Source organism: Bremia lactucae, assembly GCF_004359215.1.
Source record: "Bremia lactucae strain SF5 chromosome Unknown BlacSF5_NotPlaced_178_SHOA01000114.1_533860bp, whole genome shotgun sequence".
Taxonomy (NCBI): Eukaryota; Oomycota; class Peronosporomycetes; order Peronosporales; family Peronosporaceae; genus Bremia; species Bremia lactucae.
This window is the reverse complement of record NW_027152191.1, coordinates 32,319-38,806: the sequence shown is the minus strand read 5'-3', so window position 1 is coordinate 38,806 and position 6,488 is coordinate 32,319.

The following is a 6,488-nucleotide window of genomic DNA, read 5'->3' as shown; positions in this document are numbered from 1 at the left end:
GAAGTCTTCCTCTATACGTACAGTGTACGTCACCTAACGAAGGCACCACTCACAACCGAAGCAGTGTGAAGTAGACTTGTACTGAAACAGTACAAGTCGCAGTGCCCCGTTACGCGAGGTATCTTGGAAGATACGCTCGCAGTACAGATTAAGTGTTATCTATAGAGATGACATTTTTGATTGGTAAACATAGGTATTTATATTTAAAACGATTAAATATTAATCAGTCTGAAAACTACTTTCTACTTGGCAAGTGCGCACGAGGGGTCGGATTACCGCTCCCGTGACGACACTTAACCAAAGTACTTAGTGCGTTAGGTGAGGTCGCTAACGCGCCCACCGCAACTACCTCACTGCACGCAAGAGAAGCTGGTTTAGCCGCTTCCTCACTGTGCTAGGGTGTGTGTCTAAGTAGAGCGTGGTCGCATTACGACGTGCCCGCCTACACTTGGTAGAACTTGAAATCCTTCCCACGACCCGCATCTCTGCGTGTGCACGTGGGGATGAGCCTCAATATTGATTGGGCTTATTTCCCCCACCTCTCTGAACATCACCGGGAGGTGGGAGGGCTTATGGCGCAGGGACTTGGTGAACAAGGCTCCTGGGTAGTCCTCCTGAGCAACATGTTGCTCAGTTGTAGCAGTTTGAGGCATTCGTGCTCGGACAGCTGAGGGCTGCGTCCGAGGCACAGGGCCATGCTGCGGCGGAGTCCGTCACTCCGACTCAGGATAAGCTGAGGCATGAGCAGGCTCGGAGCGAGGCTGTCAACAGGTTTTTTGAGATGCTCTCTACCCGGCCGCATCAGCCGAGGCCCATTCGGATGGACCCGCCCAAGTTCGATGGAACTGCAGCGCACACGATTGTCCACTGGCTTTTAGCCGTGGAGCAATGCGGTGTCGCCCAGCTCATTGAGGACGACAGCCGGATGGTGTCGTACGCCATGTTGCACTCGCATCTGCGCGGTAAGGCCTCAAAGTGGGCTTACTCGGCGCTTATGGCAAACAGAAACGCGTTCCCTACATGGGCGATCTTTAAGGAAAAGATTCGCGCCATGTACCAGCCGCCGAACAACGAAGTGTTGCTTCAGGCGCGCTTCTTTGGAGCGCGACAGGCGAAGCGATCTCTGCAAGAGTATGTGCAAGAGATGCGCTCGCTGTCCGCATCCATAACCATAGGTCCGATTCCGGAGCACATTAAAGTGCGCACGTTTATGAACGGACTACGGCATGGCCCATCGCGACAGGCCCTTTTCAGAAAGGTGCCGTCGACGATGGAAGAGGCAATCCAAATTGCCTTAGTTGAAAAGCAATCCTACAACAGTGCCTCGGCGACAGCTTGGTAGAAGCCGTCGGCCGAGAAGTCAGATGCCATTCCCTTGGAGTTGGGCAATGTAGATGCTGTCTGTTACAAATGCGGCAAGCGCGGCCATATGATGGCTCGCTGCTCTGCCAGGGTCCCTGCTGGGGCGAGGCGCCCAGCAAGAGGACTCCCTACCCAAAGAGTGATGGTAAGAACCAGGGTGCGAGACGCATGAGTTCTGCATCGACCACTGTGGGGTCGGGAAATGCACGAGCGCAGTAGGGGCGGGATGCCCTACTGGCGCGTACTCTGAAGTCACCCCTAAGTTCAGAGTTGTGGAACAAATGGGTAGCACAGTTCTTGAGGTCTTGAAATATCGGACCTCAACCCTGCTGGTCTATAGCGCTCAAGTAAGAGGCTATGACCAGGTGATGACCCTCCTAGTGGATTCGGGTGCATCACAAAATTTTGTGAAACTCGCGGCTTTAAGAAAGCGACCGGCGATGTTTAAATCGCTTTGCCAGGATGGCAAGCGAGAAGAGGCGACCGTTCGTGTAGCGAACGGCGCGCTCATAAATTCTGAGGGAGTTCAAGTAGAACTCGCCTTCAGCTTTAGTGACTTCTCTTGTAAAGAGAAGTCCAGAGTGCTAGGGATGAAGAGTCCGTAGTGCCTCATCCTAGGTATGCCATGGTTGGCAAAACACTAATTATGGATAGACTGGCGTACAAGGAACTATCGTTTATGTTCAAGAGTTGTAGGCTCTTATCGCTACTATGCAGCTTGACCCATTATGAAAAATGGTACTTATAACCACTTTTATAAAAGGTCATAAAATGGGTGTGGCCGAAACGGAAGTATTCGAGTCCAACCCCGCTAAATTTGAAGAAGCCGTCGATATTGCGTCAAATGCCGAGTCCAACTTTGAGCCCTCTCGTGTTGGTACACAGGGGAACCATGCTGGCTCTTCGAGCACCTCATACGAAAAATTTGGTATGGCGAGGCGCCCTACTGTAGAAGAAAAAGGCTATGTTGAACCTCAAGGAGGTGAAAATGCACAGGGCCTAGCCTCAACGAGTTCTGGTGGATCGCTAACCTCACGGTGATTCCATGGTACTTAATGTTACGGGGTGTGAATACAATCCCGGCTTGTTAGTCGTGGAGGCGACAATCAAAAGCTTGATAACCCATAATTACTTTTGACTTAGAAGCGTCTTGCAATTAATCTTGTCGCCTCTCACTTGTAAGATATCAGTGATATGCTGAGGCGCTAAAAGCGCATGATGTGATTCGTTCACTGTTCGCTTAGTGACTGGGACTCGTGCCACCGTTCCTAAATCCCCACTGGGTTAGATGTAAAATTATTGGATTATGACATTATGGAACGCTGTCATGTCCTCGACTTGGATTTGAGAGATGACTTTAGCAAAGCTCAAAAGAGTCATGAACTCACCTCTGCTGGACAATAAAAGCGCTATTGGCGCGAGCCACTAACAGTCTGTCACTGTGCTGGACATTGGAATGTCTGAATTAGTTAAGCTCAATGTTGAAAAATAAAATTTGAGCATGGGTCATCAAGTGTCAGTGGAACGGCACGTACTCCGTCGAGCGGTGCTCGATGTAATAATAAATCACTAAATGCTAAATCACTGTGGGTCTAGGGACGGTGAGACGACATTGACGATTTCTCCGTACTAAGCATGCGGCTGGGGCATGAGAGTAAGTTTCTTCATTCGACACCGACGATTTGCGTCAAGAAGCCGAACGGTAAATGGTGCATTATGTATGCTAATAATAAGCTTTGTGTTGCTGCTACACCGGCACAAACACCAATTTCTAGAAAGGATGTTTTTCAAAACATTTTGTTGGAATGTACAATGTACAGTGCGCTCGACATAAGTCAATGACTATTATCAACTCCTCATGCGAGCTAGGGACATTTTCGCACGCCAATTAGCAACCCCAAGTGGTAGGCTGTTGGCCTAGTTATACTTCAGGGGATTTTCAATGCTTCGGCTGCATTTAATCGTCTAGCGACGCAACTAATCCTTGCTTTGAATTTGGAATTCGATTTTAAAGTTTTCGGGTCGACGCGAATGCATCGGCCGGCCGCAGTATTTTTAGTTCAGCCGTCTCAATAGCTCGAACTGTTGAGCCACGTTCTACCATTAAACTACATCATTTTACATGTTGTTCGTAAATAAGTCGTAGTGGGATTTGAACCCACGAGTTGAATAAATTAACTGATAGTTTAGCAAACTACTGCCTAAAACCTGACTTAGCTTTTCGACCGAATATATAAAACTTCTTTGATTGGATTTGAACCTACAACCTAATGGCTAACAGCCATTTGCTCTACCGTTGAGCTACCCTTATGGTTGTTGAGAGCCTTTCTGGCAAAGCACCGTTATCTTTTCTCGGGAGACGTCGAGTTCACGTTGTATAAACTTGACGATAGATCATATTATTTAAGCGAATAGCATTGTGCCTACGGTGGCCAGCCTACGGCAGAGCTCATCCGTTTGACTGATTTCCGTTTAAGGCACTCAAGTTAGTGAAAGCCTTCATAGGGGGCTTGGAAGCTCCCTCCTTCATTCGACATGTACTAGTTGTATGGCACGTACGTGGCCGTTGAGCGGACCACGAAGTGCGACCAGGTGTAACGGGGCTCCTTGAGCTAGTACTACTTCAGTATTACCCAACCTACACTGATAGCAGTGAAGGTGGGGCCTTGATTACTTCACGTACATTGACGTGCAGAGGACTATTCCAAATAGCTAAGACTTCTAAGCTACCAAAGGTTTGTTTTAAGGCTATAGAGTAGAGAAAAAGTAAAAGTGTATTAATACATAAAGTTCTGACGTAACTAGCTTCTATCTACTACTGGCTTTATTATATCATAACAAACTATTCATGGCGCCTACTTGCGCACCGCACAATAGTATCGATAACGATGGCGATGTTGGTTTACACTTTAATCAACCAATCAAAAAAGCTGATGTCTTTTTGCGTCAATATTACCAAATTCGGACATATTCAAACTATTAAGGCAAATTTAATTTGGCTAATCAATTTGTACTTCATTTTTTCCTCTCATAGAATGACAGCTCGTAAAAAGATTTCATACTTGGACGTTTAAGTGGTTGTAGTGGATCGTCTCCTTCGTGAGAACCAGACTCTGTCCCGAGACTATCATGCTATAGCTTGGGATCATCAGGCTTTGGCAGACGCCTTAGACCGTTCCGGGGTGACGGAATCGGAAGAAGCCTCGTACTGATGGTACGGGCGGAGACGACCGACAAAAACGTAGGATGCGTACGCATCCTGCAAGGCAGTAGCCAGTAGGGCTAGGTCGCTAACATTAAATGAAGAATGTTTGCTCTTCAATTTTTGTTAAAGCTCCGTTTCTGTCGGTCCAGCAGGAAATCACATGCTGACTCGGTTTTATTTTTGTTTTCAGTGCGACCAGTTCGCACTGCGGATATGTCAATCTCCTCTTTAGTGAGAGCATTATTGTTCTCACTTAGATCATTGTTTTTGATGCTGAGTTTTTCAGCATCGTTATTGAAGTCAGCAATGGCTTATTTTCCTTTCTGAGTTTGTCCACTTCAATGTTGATTGAATCTACGTTGGTGTCCTTCGCATTAACCTTAGGGTCAATGCGCAATGAGCAAGAGCTAGAAGGTTCTTCGCTTTAGCGATTCCCTCACCCTTGAATAAGAGCCTTTTTAAAAAAGGTGGGTACAGGTGGATGGCGTAAGCCGATCACGAAAAACGGTGTATGCTTTGTAGAGGCATGCACTGAGTTGTTGATGGCAATATCAACCATCGGCAAGAACTCGCTCCAACTCGCAAAAGAGTGGACGTTTCCGCGCAGTTCTCATCGATGATACAATTTGCACGTTCTGTCTGACCATCTGTTCCAGGACGATCAGAAGTTGATATTGTTTTACTGTGTTCCAAGTGACTCGAACACAATTTGCCAAAATTACGTCTTGAATCCGGGGTCGATCTGAGACCAGTTCACGTGGGTAACCCATGTAGTCGAAATATCGTGTCAACAAAGATACGAGCACATCCTTTAGCTGTGATCGACTCCTGGACTGCAGCAGGATGTACCAATTTGCTGAACGATCAACTAAAACAAGATTACCATTATACTGGCGATTGTCGTCGGGAATTCCGAAGACGAAGTCCATAGATACAGACTGCCGACACTCTGCCGGAACAAGTAGAGGCTGTAACGGAGTACGCGATGAAGCAATGGGTCTCACCCGTTGACAAACTTCGCAAGCACGTATGTACTTGCGGACGAACTTATACGAATGTGGCCAGTAGATATCACAACTGATCGTGAGATAAGTCTTCTTACGTCCACGATGACAACTTATTGGTGCATCGTGGTACTCATAAATGATGCGTAAACGCAAATCATTATGGGTGGGGATGATGACATGATAAGTGTCGTCAACAATGGCTCTATAATACAATAATCCATTGCGTGTTGTATATCGATCTGTTATGGATCGATACAATTTCGATAATATTTTTAAGGATTGTTAAGATGAATTTCTAAGGCAATCCATCACCCCTTTAAGAGCCTTATCTTTTCGATAAGCTCTTCTAAAGTCACCAAGGAATCACTTGGTCAAGCGATTTCTGGAGCGAAACAGGAGGACTTCATCTTGAAACAAGCTTTCGTCCACTCTGGCGCTTATCGTCCTCCGAGATGACTCGAAACAAGGCCTAAGAAAATCCTATGGACTAGGCAGTACTAAAAATATTTCGTTAATGACAATATAAATTTGGGATATTTTGAAGTCTTAAAAAAAACAAAAAATAAATGATTAAAAACAATTTTATATTAACGTAAATAAAAAAAGTAAAGCGTTATCTAAAAACCATTTGAATTTGTTTTTTAATTTCAATATTAAAATAAACGTTTTGGAAATCGTCTTTTTTTATATTCATTGAATTTTTCTTCAAATTTAATTTCGAAAATTCCAAGTTTAATTGTATGAGAAATTATGATATTCAAATTTTAATTGTAAAGTAAGAATTGTCAAGTAAAAATTGTCAAGTAAAAATTGTAAAGCTAGGGTTTAGGGTTTAGGGTTTAGGGTTTAGGGTTTAGGGTTTAGGGTTTAGGGTTTAGGGTTTAGGGTTTAGGGTTTAGGGTTTAGGGTTTAGG